The sequence below is a fragment of the Phyllobates terribilis genome, unplaced genomic scaffold (genome assembly GCF_046119375.1).
Source record: "Phyllobates terribilis strain yellow unplaced genomic scaffold, ASM4611937v1 Scaffold_1__5_contigs__length_1240528914, whole genome shotgun sequence".
Lineage (NCBI taxonomy): Eukaryota > Metazoa > Chordata > Amphibia > Anura > Dendrobatidae > Phyllobates > Phyllobates terribilis.
Window position 1 is genome coordinate 241,768,174 of NW_027362761.1, and position 22,108 is coordinate 241,790,281.

The following is a 22,108-nucleotide window of genomic DNA, read 5'->3' on the forward strand; positions in this document are numbered from 1 at the left end:
CTCCACATCTCTTTTGAGGGGCATTAAAAGCGTCTTGTTATACCACTCTGACCTCCACGACTCTTGTAAGGGCCATTAAAACCTGCTTGTTATACCACTTTGACCTCCACGTCTCTTGTAAGGGCCATTAAATGCGTCTTGTTATACCACTCTGACCTCCACATCTCTTCTGAGGGGCATTAAAAGCATCTTGTTAAACCACTCTGACCTCCACGTCTCTTCTGAGGGGCATTAAAAGCATCTTGTTATACCACTCTGACCTCCACGTCTCTTGTAAGGGGCATTAAAAGTGTCTTGTTATACCACTCTGACCTCCACGTCTCTTCAGAGTGGCATTAAAAGTGTCTTGTTATACCACTCTGACCTCCACGTCTCTTGTAAGGGGCATTAAAAGAGTCTTGTTATACGACTCTGACCTCCATGTCTCTTCTGAGGGGCATTAAAAGCATCTTGTTATACCACTCTGACCTCCACGTCTCTTGTAAGAGGCATTAAAAGTGTCTTGTTATACCACTCTGACCTCCACGTCTCTTCTGAGGGGCATTAAAAGCTTCTTGTTATACCACTCTGACCTTCACGTCTCTTGTAAGGGGCATTAAAAGCGTTTTGTTATACCACTCTGACCTCCACGTCTCTTCCGAGGGGCGTTAAAAGCATCTTGTTATACCACTCTGACCTCCACGTCTCTTCTGAGGGGCATTAAAAGCGTCTTGTTATACCACTCTGACCTCCACGTTTCTTGTAAGGGGCATTAAAAGAGTCATGTTATACCACTCTGACCTCCACATCTCTTGTAAGGGGCATTAAAAAAGTCTTGTAATACCACTCTGACCTCCACGTCTCTTCCGAGGGGCATTAAAAGCGTCTTGTTATACCACTCTGACCTCCACGTCCCTTCTGGGGGGCATTAAAAGCGTCTTGTTATACCACTCTGACCTCCACATCTCTTGTAAGGGGCATTGAAAGCATCTTGTTATACCACTCTGACCTCCACGTCTCTTCTGAGTGGCATTAAAAGCGTCTTTTTATACCACTCTGACCTCCACGTCTCTTGTAAGGGGCATTAAAAGCATCTTGTTATACCACTCTGACCTCCACGTCTCTTCTGAGGGGCATTAAAAGCGTCTTGTTATACCACTCTGACCTCCACGTCTCTTCTGAGTGGCATTAAAAGTGTCTTGTTATACCACTCTGACCTCCACGTCTCTTGTAAGGGGCATTAAAAGCGTCTTGTTATACCACTCTGACCTCCATGTCTCTTCTGAGGGGCATTAAAAGCATCTTGTTATACCACTCTGACCTCCAAGTCTCTTGTAAGAGGCATTAAAAGTGTCTTGTTATACCACTCTGACCTCCACGTCTCTTCTGAGGGGCATTAAAAGCATCTTGTTATACCACTCTGACCTCCACGTCTCTTGTAAGGGGCATTAAAAGCGTTTTGTTATACCACTCTGACCTCCACGTCTCTTCCGAGGGGCATTAAAAGCATCTTGTTATACCACTCTGACCTCCACGTCTCTTCTGAGGGGCATTAAAAGCATGTTGTTATACCACTCTGACCTCCACGTTTCTTGTAAGGGGCATTAAAAGAGTCCTGTTATACCACTCTGACCTCCACGTCTCTTGTAAGGGGCATTAAAAAAGTCTTGTAATACCACTCGGACCTCCACGTCTCTTCCGAGGGGCATTAAAAGCGTCTTGTTATACCACTCTGACCTCCACGTCCCTTCTGAGGGGCATTAAAAGCGTCTTGTTATACCACTCTGACCTCCACGTCTCTTGTAAGGGGCATTGAAAGCATCTTGTTATACCACTCTGACCTCCACGTCTCTTGTAAGGGGCATGAAAAGTGTCTTGTTATACCACTCTGACCTCCACGTCTCTACTGAGTGGCATTAAAAGCGTCTTGTTATACCACTCTGACCTCCACGTCTCTTGTAAGGGCCATTAAATGCGTCTTGTTATACCACTCTGACCTCCACGTCTCTTCTGAGGGGCATTAAAAGCGTCTTGTTATACCACTCTGACCTCCACGTCTCTTCTGAGGAGCATTAAAAGCATCTTGTTATACCACTCTGACCTCCACGTCTCTTGTAACGGGCATTAAAAGCATCTTGTTATACCACTCTGACCTCCACGTCTCTTCTGAGGGGCATTAAAAGCATCTTGTTATACCACTCTGACCTCCACGTCTCTTGTAACGGGCATTAAAAGCATCTTGTTATACCACTCTGACCTCCACGTCTCTTCTGAGGGGCATTAAAAGCGTCTTGTTATACCACTCTGACCTCCACGTCTCTTGTAAGGGGCATTAAAAGCATCTTGTTATACTACTCTGACCTCCACGTCTCTTGTAACGGGCATTAAAAGCATCTTGTTATACCACTCTGACCTCCACGTCTCTTCCGAGGGGCATTAAAAGCTTCTTTTTATACGACTCTGACCTCCACATCTCTTTTGAGGGGCATTAAAAGCGTCTTGTTATACCACTCTGACCTCCACGACTCTTGTAAGGGCCATTAAAACCTGCTTGTTATACCACTTTGACCTCCACGTCTCTTGTAAGGGCCATTAAATGCGTCTTGTTATACCACTCTGACCTCCACATCTCTTCTGAGGGGCATTAAAAGCATCTTGTTAAACCACTCTGACCTCCACGTCTCTTCTGAGGGGCATTAAAAGCATCTTGTTATACCACTCTGACCTCCACGTCTCTTGTAAGGGGCATTAAAAGTGTCTTGTTATACCACTCTGACCTCCACGTCTCTTCAGAGTGGCATTAAAAGTGTCTTGTTATACCACTCTGACCTCCACGTCTCTTGTAAGGGGCATTAAAAGAGTCTTGTTATACGACTCTGACCTCCATGTCTCTTCTGAGGGGCATTAAAAGCATCTTGTTATACCACTCTGACCTCCACGTCTCTTGTAAGAGGCATTAAAAGTGTCTTGTTATACCACTCTGACCTCCACGTCTCTTCTGAGGGGCATTAAAAGCTTCTTGTTATACCACTCTGACCTTCACGTCTCTTGTAAGGGGCATTAAAAGCGTTTTGTTATACCACTCTGACCTCCACGTCTCTTCCGAGGGGCGTTAAAAGCATCTTGTTATACCACTCTGACCTCCACGTCTCTTCTGAGGGGCATTAAAAGCGTCTTGTTATACCACTCTGACCTCCACGTTTCTTGTAAGGGGAATTAAAAGAGTCATGTTATACCACTCTGACCTCCACATCTCTTGTAAGGGGCATTAAAAAAGTCTTGTAATACCACTCTGACCTCCACGTCTCTTCCGAGGGGCATTAAAAGCGTCTTGTTATACCACTCTGACCTCCACGTCCCTTCTGGGGGGCATTAAAAGCGTCTTGTTATACCACTCTGACCTCCACATCTCTTGTAAGGGGCATTGAAAGCATCTTGTTATACCACTCTGACCTCCACGTCTCTTCTGAGTGGCATTAAAAGCGTCTTTTTATACCACACTGACCTCCACGTCTCTTGTAAGGGGCATTAAAAGCATCTTGTTATACCACTCTGACCTCCACGTCTCTTCTGAGGGGCATTAAAAGCGTCTTGTTATACCACTCTGACCTCCACGTCTCTTCTGAGTGGCATTAAAAGTGTCTTGTTATACCACTCTGACCTCCACGTCTCTTGTAAGGGGCATTAAAAGCGTCTTGTTATACCACTCTGACCTCCATGTCTCTTCTGAGGGGCATTAAAAGCATCTTGTTATACCACTCTGACCTCCAAGTCTCTTGTAAGAGGCATTAAAAGTGTCTTGTTATACCACTCTGACCTCCACGTCTCTTCTGAGGGGCATTAAAAGCATCTTGTTATACCACTCTGACCTCCACGTCTCTTGTAAGGGGCATTAAAAGCGTTTTGTTATACCACTCTGACCTCCACGTCTCTTCCGAGGGGCATTAAAAGCATCTTGTTATACCACTCTGACCTCCACGTCTCTTCTGAGGGGCATTAAAAGCATGTTGTTATACCACTCTGACCTCCACGTTTCTTGTAAGGGGCATTAAAAGAGTCCTGTTATACCACTCTGACCTCCACGTCTCTTGTAAGGGGCATTAAAAAAGTCTTGTAATACCACTCGGACCTCCACGTCTCTTCCGAGGGGCATTAAAAGCGTCTTGTTATACCACTCTGACCTCCACGTCCCTTCTGAGGGGCATTAAAAGCGTCTTGTTATACCACTCTGACCTCCACGTCTCTTATAAGGGGCATTGAAAGCATCTTGTTATACCACTCTGACCTCCACGTCTCTTGTAAGGGGCATTAAAAGCGCCTTGTTATACCACTCTGACCTCCATATCTCTTCTGAGGGGCATTAAAAGCATCTTGTTATACCACTCTGACCTCCACGTCTCTTGTAAGGGGCATTAAAAGCGTCTTGTTATACCACTCTGACCTCCACGTCTCTTCTGAGGGGCATTAAAACATCTTGTTATACCACTCTGACCTCCACGTCTCTTGTAAGGGGCATTAAAAGCGTCTTGTTATACCAATCTGACCTCCACGTCTCTTCCGAGGGGCATTAAAAGCGTCTTGTTATACCACTCTGACCTCCACGTCTCTTCTGAGGGGCATTAAAAGCATCTTGTTATACCACTCTGACCTCCACGTCTCTTGTAACGGGCATTAAAAGCATCTTGTTATACCACTCTGACCTCCACGTCTCTTGTAAGGGGCATTAAAAGCATCTTGTTATACTACTCTGACCTCCACGTCTCTTGTAACGGGCATTAAAAGCATCTTGTTATACCACTCTGACCTCCACGTCTCTTCCGAGGGGCATTAAAAGCTTCTTTTTATACGACTCTGACCTCCACATCTCTTTTGAGGGGCATTAAAAGCGTCTTGTTATACCACTCTGACCTCCACGACTCTTGTAAGGGCCATTAAAACCTGCTTGTTATACCACTTTGACCTCCACGTCTCTTGTAAGGGGCATTAAAAGCGTCATGTTATACCACTCTGGCCTCCACGTCTCTTCTGAGGGGCATTAAAAGCGTGTTGTTAAACCACTCTGACCTCCACGTCTCTTCTGAGGGGCATTAAAAGCATCTTGTTATACCACTCTGACCTCCACGTCTCTTGTAAGGGGCATTAAAAGTGTCTTGTTATACCACTCTGACCTCCACGTCTCTTCTGAGTGGCATTAAAAGTGTCTTGTTATACCACTCTGACCTCCACGTCTCTTGTAAGGGGCATTAAAAGAGTCTTGTTATACGACTCTGACATCCATGTCTCTTCTGAGGGGCATTAAAAGCATCTTGTTATACCACTCTGACCTCCACATCTCTTGTAAGAGGCATTAAAAGTGTCTTGTTATACCACTCTGACCTCCACGTCTCTTCTGAGGGGCATTAAAAGCATCTTGTTATACCACTCTGACCTCCACGTCTCTTGTAAGGGGCATTAAAAGCGTTTTGTTATACCACTCTGACCTCCACGTCTCTTCCGAGGGGCGTTAAAAGCATCTTGTTATACCACTCTGACCTCCACGTCTCTTCTGAGGGGCATTAAAAGCGTCTTGTTATACCACTCTGACCTCCACGTTTCTTGTAAGGGGCATTAAAAGAGTCTTGTTATACCACTCTGACCTCCACATCTCTTGTAAGGGGCATTAAAAAAGTCTTGTAATACCACTCTGACCTCCACGTCTCTTCCGAGGGGCATTAAAAGCGTCTTGTTATACCACTCTGACCTCCACGTCCCTTCTGGGGGGCATTAAAAGCGTCTTGTTATACCACTCTGACCTCCACATCTCTTGTAAGGGGCATTGAAAGCATCTTGTTATACCACTCTGACCTCCACGTCTCTTCTGAGTGGCATTAAAAGCATCTTTTTATACCACTCTGACCTCCACGTCTCTTGTAAGGGGCATTAAAAGCATCTTGTTATACCACTCTGACCTCCACGTCTCTTCTGAGGGGCATTAAAAGCGTCTTGTTATACCACTCTGACCTCCACGTCTCTTCTGAGTGGCATTAAAAGTGTCTTGTTATACCACTCTGACCTCCACGTCTCTTGTAAGGGGCATTAAAAGCGTCTTGTTATACCACTCTGACCTCCATGTCTCCTCTGAGGGGCATTAAAAGCATCTTGTTATACCACTCTGACCTCCAAGTCTCTTGTAAGGGGCATTAAAAGAGTCCTGTTATACCACTCTGACCTCCACGTCTCTTGTAAGGGGCATTAAAAAAGTCTTGTAATACCACTCGGACCTCCACGTCTCTTCCGAGGGGCATTAAAAGCGTCTTGTTATACCACTCTGACCTCCACGTTTCTTCTGAGGGGCATTAAAAGCGTCTTGTTATACCACTCTGACCTCCACGTCTCTTGTAAGGGGCATTGAAAGCATCTTGTTATACCACTCTGACCTCCACGTCTCTTGTAAGGGGCATGAAAAGTGTCTTGTTATACCACTCTGACCTCCACGTCTCTACTGAGTGGCATTAAAAGCGTCTTGTTATACCACTCTGACCTCCACGTCTCTTGTAAGGGCCATTAAATGCGTCTTGTTATACCACTCTGACCTCCACGTCTCTTCTGAGGGGCATTAAAAGCGTCTTGTTATACCACTCTGACCTCCACGTCTCTTCTGAGGGGCATTAAAAGCATCTTTTTATACCACTCTGACCTCCACGTCTCTTGTAACGGGCATTAAAAGCATCTTGTTATACCACTCTGACCTCCACGTCTCTTCTGAGGGGCATTAAAAGCATCTTGTTATACCACTCTGACCTCCACGTCTCTTGTAACGGGCATTAAAAGCATCTTGTTATACCACTCTGACCTCCACGTCTCTTCTGAGGGGCATTAAAAGCGTCTTGTTATACCACTCTGACCTCCACGTCTCTTGTAAGGGGCATTAAAAGCATCTTGTTATACTACTCTGACCTCCACGTCTCTTGTAACGGGCATTAAAAGCATCTTGTTATACCACTCTGACCTCCACGTCTCTTCCGAGGGGCATTAAAAGCATCTTGTTATACCACTCTGACCTCCACGTCTCTTCTGAGGGGCATTAAAAGCATGTTGTTATACCACTCTGACCTCCACGTTTCTTGTAAGGGGCATTAAAAGAGTCCTGTTATACCACTCTGACCTCCACGTCTCTTGTAAGGGGCATTAAAAAAGTCTTGTAATACCACTCGGACCTCCACGTCTCTTCCGAGGGGCATTAAAAGCGTCTTGTTATACCACTCTGACCTCCACGTCCCTTCTGAGGGGTATTAAAAGCGTCTTGTTATACCACTCTGACCTCCACGTCTCTTCCGAGGGGCATTAAAAGCGTCTTGTTATACCACTCTGACTTCCACGTCCCTTCTGGGGGGCATTAAAAGCGTCTTGTTATACCACTCTGACCTCCACATCTCTTGTAAGGGGCATTGAAAGCATCTTGTTATACCACTCTGACCTCCACGTCTCTTCTGAGTGGCATTAAAAGCATCTTTTTATACCACTCTGACCTCCACGTCTCTTGTAAGGGGCATTAAAAGCATCTTGTTATACCACTCTGACCTCCACGTCTCTTCTGAGGGGCATTAAAAGCGTCTTGTTATACCACTCTGACCTCCACGTCTCTTCTGAGTGGCATTAAAAGTGTCTTGTTATACCACTCTGACCTCCACGTCTCTTGTAAGGGGCATTAAAAGCGTCTTGTTATACCACTCTGACCTCCATGTCTCCTCTGAGGGGCATTAAAAGCATCTTGTTATACCACTCTGACCTCCAAGTCTCTTGTAAGGGGCATTAAAAGAGTCCTGATTTACCACTCTGACCTCCACGTCTCTTGTAAGGGGCATTAAAAAAGTCTTGTAATACCACTCGGACCTCCACGTCTCTTCCGAGGGGCATTAAAAGCGTCTTGTTATACCACTCTGACCTCCACGTTTCTTCTGAGGGGCATTAAAAGCGTCTTGTTATACCACTCTGACCTCCACGTCTCTTGTAAGGGGCATTGAAAGCATCTTGTTATACCACTCTGACCTCCACGTCTCTTGTAAGGGGCATGAAAAGTGTCTTGTTATACCACTCTGACCTCCACGTCTCTACTGAGTGGCATTAAAAGCGTCTTGTTATACCACTCTGACCTCCACGTCTCTTGTAAGGGCCATTAAATGCGTCTTGTTATACCACTCTGACCTCCACGTCTCTTCTGAGGGGCATTAAAAGCGTCTTGTTATACCACTCTGACCTCCACATCTCTTCTGAGGGGCATTAAAAGCATCTTTTTATACCACTCTGACCTCCACGTCTCTTGTAACGGGCATTAAAATCATCTTGTTATACCACTCTGACCTCCACGTCTCTTCTGAGGGGCATTAAAAGCATCTTGTTATACCACTCTGACCTCCACGTCTCTTGTAACGGGCATTAAAAGCATCTTGTTATACCACTCTGACCTCCACGTCTCTTCTGAGGGGCATTAAAAGCGTCTTGTTATACCACTCTGACCTCCACGTCTCTTGTAAGGGGCATTAAAAGCATCTTGTTATACTACTCTGACCTCCACGTCTCTTGTAACGGGCATTAAAAGCGTCTTGTTATACCACTCTGACCTCCACGTCTCTTCCGAGGGGCATTAAAAGCATCTTGTTATACCACTCTGACCTCCACGTCTCTTCTGAGGGGCATTAAAAGCATGTTGTTATACCACTCTGACCTCCACGTTTCTTGTAAGGGGCATTAAAAGAGTCCTGTTATACCACTCTGACCTCCACGTCTCTTGTAAGGGGCATTAAAAAAGTCTTGTAATACCACTCGGACCTCCACGTCTCTTCCGAGGGGCATTAAAAGCGTCTTGTTATACCACTCTGACCTCCACGTCCCTTCTGAGGGGCATTAAAAGCGTCTTGTTATACCACTCTGACCTCCACGTCTCTTATAAGGGGCATTGAAAGCATCTTGTTATACCACTCTGACCTCCACGTCTCTTGTAAGGGGCATTAAAAGCGCCTTGTTATACCACTCTGACCTCCATATCTCTTCTGAGGGGCATTAAAAGCATCTTGTTATACCACTCTGACCTCCACGTCTCTTGTAAGGGGCATTAAAAGCGTCTTGTTATACCACTCTGACCTCCACGTCTCTTCTGAGGGGCATTAAAACATCTTGTTATACCACTCTGACCTCCACGTCTCTTGTAAGGGGCATTAAAAGCGTCTTGCTATACCAATCTGACCTCCACGTCTCTTCCGAGGGGCATTAAAAGCGTCTTGTTATACCACTCTGACCTCCACGTCTCTTCTGAGGGGCATTAAAAGCATCTTGTTATACCACTCTGACCTCCACGTCTCTTGTAACGGGCATTAAAAGCATCTTGTTATACCACTCTGACCTCCACGTCTCTTGTAAGGGGCATTAAAAGCATCTTGTTATACTACTCTGACCTCCACGTCTCTTGTAACGGGCATTAAAAGCATCTTGTTATACCACTCTGACCTCCACGTCTCTTCCGAGGGGCATTAAAAGCTTCTTTTTATACGACTCTGACCTCCACATCTCTTTTGAGGGGCATTAAAAGCGTCTTGTTATACCACTCTGACCTCCACGACTCTTGTAAGGGCCATTAAAACCTGCTTGTTATACCACTTTGACCTCCACGTCTCTTGTAAGGGGCATTAAAAGCGTCTTGTTATACCACTCTGGCCTCCACGTCTCTTCTGAGGGGCATTAAAAGCGTCTTGTTAAACCACTCTGACCTCCACGTCTCTTCTGAGGGGCATTAAAAGCATCTTGTTATACCACTCTGACCTCCACGTCTCTTGTAAGGGGCATTAAAAGTGTCTTGTTATACCACTCTGACCTCCACGTCTCTTCTGAGTGGCATTAAAAGTGTCTTGTTATACCACTCTGACCTCCACGTCTCTTGTAAGGGGCATTAAAAGAGTCTTGGTATACGACTCTGACCTCCATGTCTCTTCTGAGGGGCATTAAAAGCATCTTGTTATACCACTCTGACCTCCACGTCTCTTGTAAGAGGCATTAAAAGTGTCTTGTTATACCACTCTGACCTCCACGTCTCTTCTGAGGGGCATTAAAAGCATCTTGTTATACCACTCTGACCTCCACGTCTCTTGTAAGGGGCATTAAAAGCGTTTTGTTATACCACTCTGACCTCCACGTCTCTTCCGAGGGGCGTTAAAAGCATCTTGTTATACCACTCTGACCTCCACGTCTCTTCTGAGGGGCATTAAAAGCGTCTTGTTATACCACTCTGACCTCCACGTTTCTTGTAAGGGGCATTAAAAGAGTCTTGTTATACCACTCTGACCTCCACATCTCTTGTAAGGGGCATTAAAAAAGTCTTGTAATACCACTCTGACCTCCACGTCTCTTCCGAGGGGCATTAAAAGCGTCTTGTTATACCACTCTGACCTCCACGTCCCTTCTGGGGGGCATTAAAAGCATCTTGTTATACCACTCTGACCTCCACATCTCTTGTAAGGGGCATTGAAAGCATCTTGTTATACCACTCTGACCTCCACGTCTCTTCTGAGTGGCATTAAAAGCGTCTTTTTATACCACTCTGACCTCCACGTCTCTTGTAGGGGGCATTAAAAGCATCTTGTTATACCACTCTGACCTCCACGTCTCTTCTGAGGGGCATTAAAAGCGTCTTGTTATACCACTCTGACCTCCACGTCTCTTCTGAGTGGCATTAAAAGTGTCTTGTTATACCATTCTGACCTCCACGTCTCTTGTAAGGGGCATTAAAAGCGTCTTGTTATACCACTCTGACCTCCATGTCTCTTCTGAGGGGCATTAAAAGCATCTTGTTATACCACTCTGACCTCCAAGTCTCTTGTAAGAGGCATTTAAAGTGTCTTGTTATACCACTCTGACCTCCACGTCTCTTCTGAGGGGCATTAAAAGCATCTTGTTATACCACTCTGACCTCCACGTCTCTTGTAAGGGGCATTAAAAGCGTTTTGTTATACCACTCTGACCTCCACGTCTCTTCCGAGGGGCATTAAAAGCATCTTGTTATACCACTCTGACCTCCACGTCTCTTCTGAGGGGCATTAAAAGCATGTTGTTATACCACTCTGACCTCCACGTTTCTTGTAAGGGGCATTAAAAGAGTCCTGTTATACCACTCTGACCTCCACGTCTCTTGTAAGGGGCATTAAAAAAGTCTTGTAATACCACTCGGACCTCCACGTCTCTTCCGAGGGGCATTAAAAGCGTCTTGTTATACCACTCTGACCTCCACGTCCCTTCTGAGGGGCATTAAAAGCGTCTTGTTATACCACTCTGACCTCCACGTCTCTTGTAAGGGGCATTGAAAGCATCTTGTTATACCACTCTGACCTCCACGTCTCTTGTAAGGGGCATGAAAAGTGTCTTGTTATACCACTCTGACCTCCACGTCTCTACTGAGTGGCATTAAAAGCGTCTTGTTATACCACTCTGACCTCCACGTCTCTTGTAAGGGCCATTAAATGCGTCTTGTTATACCACTCTGACCTCCACGTCTCTTCTGAGGGGCATTAAAAGCGTCTTGTTATACCACTCTGACCTCCACGTCTCTTCTGAGGGGCATTAAAAGCATCTTGTTATACCACTCTGACCTCCACGTCTCTTGTAACGGGCATTAAAAGCATCTTGTTATACCACTCTGACCTCCACGTCTCTTCTGAGGGGCATTAAAAGCATCTTGTTATACCACTCTGACCTCCACGTCTCTTGTAACGGGCATTAAAAGCATCTTGTTATACCACTCTGACCTCCACGTCTCTTCTGAGGGGCATTAAAAGCGTCTTGTTATACCACTCTGACCTCCACGTCTCTTGTAAGGGGCATTAAAAGCATCTTGTTATACTACTCTGACCTCCACGTCTCTTGTAACGGGCATTAAAAGCATCTTGTTATACCACTCTGACCTCCACGTCTCTTCCGAGGGGCATTAAAAGCTTCTTTTTATACGACTCTGACCTCCACATCTCTTTTGAGGGGCATTAAAAGCGTCTTGTTATACCACTCTGACCTCCACGACTCTTGTAAGGGCCATTAAAACCTGCTTGTTATACCACTTTGACCTCCACGTCTCTTTTAAGGGGCATTAAAAGCGTCTTGTTATACCACTCTGGCCTCCACGTCTCTTCTGAGGGGCATTAAAAGCGTCTTGTTAAACCACTCTGACCTCCACGTCTCTTCTGAGGGGCATTAAAAGCATCTTGTTATACCACTCTGACCTTCACGTCTCTTGTAAGGGGCATTAAAAGGGTCTTGTTATACCACTCTGACCTCCACGTCTCTTGTAAGGGGCATTAAAAGCGCCTTGTTATACCACTCTGACCTCCATATCTCTTCTGAGGGGCATTAAAAGCATCTTGTTATACCACTCTGACCTCCACGTCTCTTGTAAGGGGCATTAAAAGCGTCTTGTTATACCACTCTGACCTCCACGTCTCTTCTGAGGGGCATTAAAACATCTTGTTATACCACTCTGACCTCCACGTCTCTTGTAAGGGGCATTAAAGCGTCTTGTTATACCAAACTGACCTCCACGTCTCTTCCGAGGGGCATTAAAAGCGTCTTGTTATACCACTCTGACCTCCACGTCTCTTCTGAGGGGCATTAAAAGCATCTTGTTATACCACTCTGACCTCCACGTCTCTTGTAACGGGCATTAAAAGCATCTTGTTATACCACTCTGACCTCCACGTCTCTTGTAAGGGGCATTAAAAGCATCTTGTTATACTACTCTGACCTCCACGTCTCTTGTAACGGGCATTAAAAGCATCTTGTTATACCACTCTGACCTCCACGTCTCTTCCGAGGGGCATTAAAAGCTTCTTTTTATACGACTCTGACCTCCACATCTCTTTTGAGGGGCATTAAAAGCGTCTTGTTATACCACTCTGACCTCCACGACTCTTGTAAGGGCCATTAAAACCTGCTTGTTATACCACTTTGACCTCCACGTCTCTTGTAAGGGGCATTAAAAGCGTCTTGTTATACCACTCTGGCCTCCACGTCTCTTCTGAGGGGCATTAAAAGCGTCTTGTTAAACCACTCTGACCTCCACGTCTCTTCTGAGGGGCATTAAAAGCATCTTGTTATACCACTCTGACCTCCACGTCTCTTGTAAGGGGCATTAAAAGTGTCTTGTTATACCACTCTGACCTCCACGTCTCTTCTGAGTGGCATTAAAAGTGTCTTGTTATACCACTCTGACCTCCACGTCTCTTGTAAGGGGCATTAAAAGAGTCTTGTTATACGACTCTGACCTCCATGTCTCTTCTGAGGGGCATTAAAAGCATCTTGTTATACCACTCTGACCTCCACGTCTCTTGTAAGAGGCATTAAAAGTGTCTTGTTATACCACTCTGACCTCCACGTCTCTTCTGAGGGGCATTAAAAGCATCTTGTTATACCACTCTGACCTCCACGTCTCTTGTAAGGGGCATTAAAAGCGTTTTGTTATACCACTCTGACCTCCACGTCTCTTCCGAGGGGCGTTAAAAGCATCTTGTTATACCACTCTGACCTCCACGTCTCTTCTGAGGGGCATTAAAAGCGTCTTGTTATACCACTCTGACCTCCACGTTTCTTGTAAGGGGCATTAAAAGAGTCTTGTTATACCACTCTGACCTCCACATCTCTTGTAAGGGGCATTAAAAAAGTCTTGTAATACCACTCTGACCTCCACGTCTCTTCCGAGGGGCATTAAAAGCGTCTTGTTATACCCCTCTGACCTCCACGTCCCTTCTGGGGGGCATTAAAAGCATCTTGTTCTACCACTCTGACCTCCACATCTCTTGTAAGGGGCATTGAAAGCATCTTGTTATACCACTCTGACCTCCACGTCTCTTCTGAGTGGCATTAAAAGCGTCTTTTTATATCACTCTGACCTCCACGTCTCTTGTAAGGGGCATTAAAAGCATCTTGTTATACCACTCTGACCTCCACGTCTCTTCTGAGGGGCATTAAAAGCGTCTTGTTATACCACTCTGACCTCCACGTCTCTTCTGAGTGGCATTAAAAGTGTCTTGTTATACCACTCTGACCTCCACGTCTCTTGTAAGGGGCATTAAAAGCGTCTTGTTATACCAATCTGACCTCCATGTCTCTTCTGAGGGGCATTAAAAGCATCTTGTTATACCACTCTGACCTCCAAGTCTCTTGTAAGAGGCATTTAAAGTGTCTTGTTATACCACTCTGACCTCCACGTCTCTTCTGAGGGGCATTAAAAGCATCTTGTTATACCACTCTGACCTCCACGTCTCTTGTAAGGGGCATTAAAAGCGTTTTGTTATACCACTCTGACCTCCACGTCTCTTCCGAGGGGCATTAAAAGCATCTTGTTATACCACTCTGACCTCCACGTCTCTTCTGAGGGGCATTAAAAGCATGTTGTTATACCACTCTGACCTCCACGTTTCTTGTAAGGGGCATTAAAAGAGTCCTGTTATACCACTCTGACCTCCACGTCTCTTGTAAGGGGCATTAAAAAAGTCTTGTAATACCACTCGGACCTCCACGTCTCTTCCGAGGGGCATTAAAAGCGTCTTGTTATACCACTCTGACCTCCACGTCCCTTCTGAGGGGCATTAAAAGCGTCTTGTTATACCACTCTGACCTCCACGTCTCTTATAAGGGGCATTGAAAGCATCTTGTTATACCACTCTGACCTCCACGTCTCTTGTAAGGGGCATTAAAAGCGCCTTGTTATACCACTCTGACCTCCATATCTCTTCTGAGGGGCATTAAAAGCATCTTGTTATACCACTCTGACCTCCACGTCTCTTGTAAGGGGCATTAAAAGCGTCTTGTTATACCACTCTGACCTCCACGTCTCTTCTGAGGGGCATTAAAACATCTTGTTATACCACTCTGACCTCCACGTCTCTTGTAAGGGGCATTAAAAGCGTCTTGTTATACCAATCTGACCTCCACGTCTCTTCCGAGGGGCATTAAAAGCGTCTTGTTATACCACTCTGACCTCCACGTCTCTTCTGAGGGGCATTAAAAGCATCTTGTTATACCACTCTGACCTCCACATCTCTTGTAACGGGCATTAAAAGCATCTTGTTATACCACTCTGACCTCCACGTCTCTTGTAAGGGGCATTAAAAGCATCTTGTTATACTACTCTGACCTCCACGTCTCTTGTAACGGGCATTAAAAGCATCTTGTTATACCACTCTGACCTCCACGTCTCTTCCGAGGGGCATTAAAAGCTTCTTTTTATACGACTCTGACCTCCACATCTCTTTTGAGGGGCATTAAAAGCGTCTTGTTATACCACTCTGACCTCCACGACTCTTGTAAGGGCCATTAAAACCTGCTTGTTATACCACTTTGACCTCCACGTCTCTTGTAAGGGGCATTAAAAGCATCTTGTTATACCACTCTGGCCTCCACGTCTCTTCTGAGGGGCATTAAAAGCGTCTTGTTAAACCACTCTGACCTCCACGTCTCTTCTGAGGGGCATTAAAAGCATCTTGTTATACCACTCTGACCTCCACGTCTCTTGTAAGGGGCATTAAAAGTGTCTTGTTATACCACTCTGACCTCCACGTCTCTTCTGAGTGGCATTAAAAGTGTCTTGTTATACCACTCTGACCTCCACGTCTCTTGTAAGGTGCATTAAAAGAGTCTTGGTATACGACTCTGACCTCCATGTCTCTTCTGAGGGGCATTAAAAGCATCTTGTTATACCACTCTGACCTCCACGTCTCTTGTAAGAGGCATTAAAAGTGTCTTGTTATACCACTCTGACCTCCACGTCTCTTCTGAGGGGCATTAAAAGCATCTTGTTATACCACTCTGACCTCCACGTCTCTTGTAAGGGGCATTAAAAGCGTTTTGTTATACCACTCTGACCTCCACGTCTCTTCCGAGGGGCGTTAAAAGCATCTTGTTATACCACTCTGACCTCCACGTCTCTTCTATGGGGCATTAAAAGCGTCTTGTTATACCACTCTGACCTCCACGTTTCTTGTAAGGGGCATTAAAAGAGTCTTGTTATACCACTCTGACCTCCACATCTCTTGTAAGGGGCATTAAAAAAGTCTTGTAATACCACTCTGACCTCCACGTCTCTTCCGAGGGGCATTAAAAGCGTCTTGTTATACCACTCTGACCTCCACGTCCCTTCTGGGGGGCATTAAAAGCATCTTGTTATACCACTCTGACCTCCACATCTCTTGTAAGGGGCATTGAAAGCATCTTGTTATACCACTCTGACCTCCACGTCTCTTCTGAGTGGCATTAAAAGCGTCTTTTTATACCACTCTGACCTCCACGTCTCTTGTAGGGGGCATTAAAAGCATCTTGTTATACCACTCTGACCTCCACGTCTCTTCTGAGGGGCATTAAAAGCGTCTTGTTATACCACTCTGACCTCCACGTCTCTTCTGAGTGGCATTAAAAGTGTCTTGTTATACCATTCTGACCTCCACGTCTCTTGTAAGGGGCATTAAAAGCGTCTTGTTATACCACTCTGACCTCCATGTCTCTTCTGAGGGGCATTAAAAGCATCTTGTTATACCACTCTGACCTCCAAGTCTCTTGTAAGAGGCATTTAAAGTTTCTTGTTATACCACTCTGACCTCCACGTCTCTTCTGAGGGGCATTAAAAGCATCTTGTTATACCACTCTGACCTCCACGTCTCTTGTAAGGGGCATTAAAAGCGTTTTGTTATACCACTCTGACCTCCACGTCTCTTCCGAGGGGCATTAAAAGCATCTTGTTATACCACTCTGACCTCCACGTCTCTTCTGAGGGGCATTAAAAGCATGTTGTTATACCACTCTGACCTCCACGTTTCTTGTAAGGGGCATTAAAAGAGTCCTGTTATACCACTCTGACCTCCACGTCTCTTGTAAGGGGCATTAAAAAAGTCTTGTAATACCACTCGGACCTCCACGTCTCTTCCGAGGGGCATTAAAAGCGTCTTGTTATACCACTCTGACCTCCACGTCCCTTCTGAGGGGCATTAAAAGCGTCTTGTTATACCACTCTGACCTCCACGTCTCTTGTAAGGGGCATTGAAAGCATCTTGTTATACCACTCTGACCTCCACGTCTCTTGTAAGGGGCATGAAAAGTGTCTTGTTATACCACTCTGACCTCCACGTCTCTACTGAGTGGCATTAAAAGCGTCTTGTTATACCACTCTGACCTCCACGTCTCTTGTAAGGGCCATTAAATGCGTCTTGTTATACCACTCTGACCTCCACGTCTCTTCTGAGGGGCATTAAAAGCGTCTTGTTATACCACTCTGACCTCCACGTCTCTTCTGAGGGGCATTAAAAGCATCTTGTTATACCACTCTGACCTCCACGTCTCTTGTAACGGGCATTAAAAGCATCTTGTTATACCACTCTGACCTCCACGTCTCTTCTGAGGGGCATTAAAAGCGTCTTGTTATACCACTCTGACCTCCACGTCTCTTGTAAGGGGCATTAAAAGCATCTTGTTATACTACTCTGACCTCCACGTCTCTTGTAACGGGCATTAAAAGCATCTTGTTATACCACTCTGACCTCCACGTCTCTTCCGAGGGGCATTAAAAGCTTCTTTTTATACGACTCTGACCTCCACATCTCTTTTGAGGGGCATTAAAAGCGTCTTGTTATACCACTCTGACCTCCACGACTCTTGTAAGGGCCATTAAAACCTGCTTGTTATACCACTTTGACCTCCACGTCTCTTGTAAGGGGCATTAAAAGCGTCTTGTTATACCACTCTGGCCTCCACGTCTCTTCTGAGGGGCATTAAAAGCGTCTTGTTAAACCACTCTGACCTCCACGTCTCTTCTGAGGGGCATTAAAAGCATCTTGTTATACCACTCTGACCTTCACGTCTCTTGTAAGGGGCATTAAAAGGGTCTTGTTATACCACTCTGACCTCCACGTCTCTTGTAAGGGGCATTAAAAGCGCCTTGTTATACCACTCTGACCTCCATATCTCTTCTGAGGGGCATTAAAAGCATCTTGTTATACCACTCTGACCTCCACGTCTCTTGTAAGGGGCATTAAAAGCGTCTTGTTATACCACTCTGACCTCCACGTCTCTTCTGAGGGGCATTAAAACATCTTGTTATACCACTCTGACCTCCACGTCTCTTGTAAGGGGCATTAAAAGCGTCTTGTTATACCAATCTGACCTCCACGTCTCTTCCGAGGGGCATTAAAAGCGTCTTGTTATACCACTCTGACCTCCACGTCTCTTCTGAGGGGCATTAAAAGCATCTTGTTATACCACTCTGACCTCCACGTCTCTTGTAACGGGCATTAAAAGCATCTTGTTATACCACTCTGACCTCCACGTCTCTTGTAAGGGGCATTAAAAGCATCTTGTTATACTACTCTGACCTCCACGTCTCTTGTAACGGGCATTAAAAGCATCTTGTTATACCACTCTGACCTCCACGTCTCTTCCGAGGGGCATTAAAAGCTTCTTTTTATACGACTCTGACCTCCACATCTCTTTTGAGGGGCATTAAAAGCGTCTTGTTATACCACTCTGACCTCCACGACTCTTGTAAGGGCCATTAAAACCTGCTTGTTATACCACTTTGACCTCCACGTCTCTTGTAAGGGGCATTAAAAGCGTCTTGTTATACCACTCTGGCCTCCACGTCTCTTCTGAGGGGCATTAAAAGCGTCTTGTTAAACCACTCTGACCTCCACGTCTCTTCTGAGGGGCATTAAAAGCATCTTGTTATACCACTCTGACCTCCACGTCTCTTGTAAGGGGCATTAAAAGTGTCTTGTTATACCACTCTGACCTCCACGTCTCTTCTGAGTGGCATTAAAAGTGTCTTGTTATACCACTCTGACCTCCACGTCTCTTGTAAGGGGCATTAAAAGAGTCTTGGTATACGACTCTGACCTCCATGTCTCTTCTGAGGGGCATTAAAAGCATCTTGTTATACCACTCTGACCTCCACGTCTCTTGTAAGAGGCATTAAAAGTGTCTTGTTATACCACTCTGACCTCCACGTCTCTTCTGAGGGGCATTAAAAGCATCTTGTTATACCACTCTGACCTCCACGTCTCTTGTAAGGGGCATTAAAAGCGTTTTGTTATACCACTCTGACCTCCACGTCTCTTCCGAGGGGCGTTAAAAGCATCTTGTTATACCACTCTGACCTCCACGTCTCTTCTATGGGGCATTAAAAGCGTCTTGTTATACCACTCTGACCTCCACGTTTCTTGTAAGGGGCATTAAAAGAGTCTTGTTATACCACTCTGACCTCCACATCTCTTGTAAGGGGCATTAAAAAAGTCTTGTAATACCACTCTGACCTCCACGTCTCTTCCGAGGGGCATTAAAAGCGTCTTGTTATACCACTCTGACCTCCACGTCCCTTCTGGGGGGCATTAAAAGCATCTTGTTATACCACTCTGACCTCCACATCTCTTGTAAGGGGCATTGAAAGCATCTTGTTATACCACTCTGACCTCCACGTCTCTTCTGAGTGGCATTAAAAGCGTCTTTTTATACCACTCTGACCTCCACGTCTCTTGTAGGGGGCATTAAAAGCATCTTGTTATACCACTCTGACCTCCACGTCTCTTCTGAGGGGCATTAAAAGCGTCTTGTTATATCACTCTGACCTCCATGTCTCTTCTGAGGGGCATTAAAAGCATCTTGTTATACCACTCTGACCTCCAAGTCTCTTGTAAGAGGCATTTAAAGTGTCTTGTTATACCACTCTGACCTCCACGCCTCTTCTGAGGGGCATTAAAAGCATCTTGTTATACCACTCTGACCTCCACGTCTCTTGTAAGGGGCATTAAAAGCGTTTTGTTATACCACTCTGACCTCCACGTCTCTTCCGAGGGGCATTAAAAGCATCTTGTTATACCACTCTGACCTCCACGTCTCTTCTGAGGGGCATTAAAAGCATGTTGTTATACCACTCTGACCTCCACGTTTCTTGTAAGGGGCATTAAAAGAGTCCTCTTATACCACTCTGACCTCCACGTCTCTTGTAAGGGGCATTAAAAAAGTCTTGTAATACCACTCGGACCTCCACGTCTCTTCCGAGGGGCATTAAAAGCGTCTTGTTATACCACTCTGACCTCCACGTCCCTTCTGAGGGGCATTAAAAGCGTCTTGTTATACCACTCTGACCTCCACGTCTCTTGTAAGGGGCATTGAAAGCATCTTGTTATACCACTCTGACCTCCACGTCTCTTGTAAGGGGCATGAAAAGTGTCTTGTTATACCACTCTGACCTCCACGTCTCTACTGAGTGGCATTAAAAGCGTCTTGTTATACCACTCTGACCTCCACGTCTCTTGTAAGGGCCATTAAATGCGTCTTGTTATACCACTCTGACCTCCACGTCTCTTCTGAGGGGCATTAAAAGCGTCTTGTTATACCACTCTGACCTCCACGTCTCTTCTGAGGGGCATTAAAAGCGTCTTGTTATACCACTCTGACCTCCACGTCTCATGTAACGGGCATTAAAAGCATCTTGTTATACCACTCTGACCTCCACGTCTCTTCTGAGGGGCATTAAAAGCATCTTGTTATACCACTCTGACCTCCACGTCTCTTGTAACGGGCATTAAAAGCATCTTGTTATACCACTCTGACCTCCACGTCTCTTCTGAGGGGCATTAAAAGCGTCTTGTTATACCACTCTGACCTCCACGTCTCTTGTAAGGGGCATTAAAAGCATCTTGTTATACTACTCTGACCTCCACGTCTCTTGTAACGGGCATTAAAAGCATCTTGTTATACCACTCTGACCTCCACGTCTCTTCCGAGGGGCATTAAAAGCTTCTTTTTATACGACTCTGACCTCCACATCTCTTTTGAGGGGCATTAAAAGCGTCTTGTTATACCACTCTGACCTCCACGACTCTTGTAAGGGCCATTAAAACCTGCTTGTTATACCACTTTGACCTCCACGTCTCTTGTAAGGGGCATTAAAAGCGTCTTGTTATACCACTCTGGCCTCCACGTCTCTTCTGAGGGGCATTAAAAGCGTCTTGTTAAACCACTCTGACCTCCACGTCTCTTCTGAGGGGCATTAAAAGCATCTTGTTATACCACTCTGACCTTCACGTCTCTTGTAAGGGGCATTAAAAGGGTCTTGTTATACCACTCTGACCTCCACGTCTCTTGTAAGGGGCATTAAAAGCGCCTTGTTATACCACTCTGACCTCCATATCTCTTCTGAGGGGCATTAAAAGCATCTTGTTATACCACTCTGACCTCCACGTCTCTTGTAAGGGGCATTAAAAGCGTCTTGTTATACCACTCTGACCTCCACGTCTCTTCTGAGGGGCATTAAAACATCTTGTTATACCACTCTGACCTCCACGTCTCTTGTAAGGGGCATTAAAGCGTCTTGTTATACCAATCTGACCTCCACGTCTCTTCCGAGGGGCATTAAAAGCGTCTTGTTATACCACTCTGACCTCCACGTCTCTTCTGAGGGGCATTAAAAGCATCTTGTTATACCACTCTGACCTCCACGTCTCTTGTAACGGGCATTAAAAGCATCTTGTTATACCACTCTGACCTCCACGTCTCTTGTAAGGGGCATTAAAAGCATCTTGTTATACTACTCTGACCTCCACGTCTCTTGTAACGGGCATTAAAAGCATCTTGTTATACCACTCTGACCTCCACGTCTCTTCCGAGGGGCATTAAAAGCTTCTTTTTATACGACTCTGACCTCCACATCTCTTTTGAGGGGCATTAAAAGCGTCTTGTTATACCACTCTGACCTCCACGACTCTTGTAAGGGCCATTAAAACCTGCTTGTTATACCACTTTGACCTCCACGTCTCTTGTAAGGGGCATTAAAAGCGTCTTGTTATACCACTCTGGCCTCCACGTCTCTTCTGAGGGGCATTAAAAGCGTCTTGTTAAACCACTCTGACCTCCACGTCTCTTCTGAGGGGCATTAAAAGCATCTTGTTATACCACTCTGACCTCCACGTCTCTTGTAAGGGGCATTAAAAGTGTCTTGTTATACCACTCTGACCTCCACGTCTCTTCTGAGTGGCATTAAAAGTGTCTTGTTATACCACTCTGACCTCCACGTCTCTTGTAAGGGGCATTAAAAGAGTCTTGTTATACGACTCTGACCTCCATGTCTCTTCTG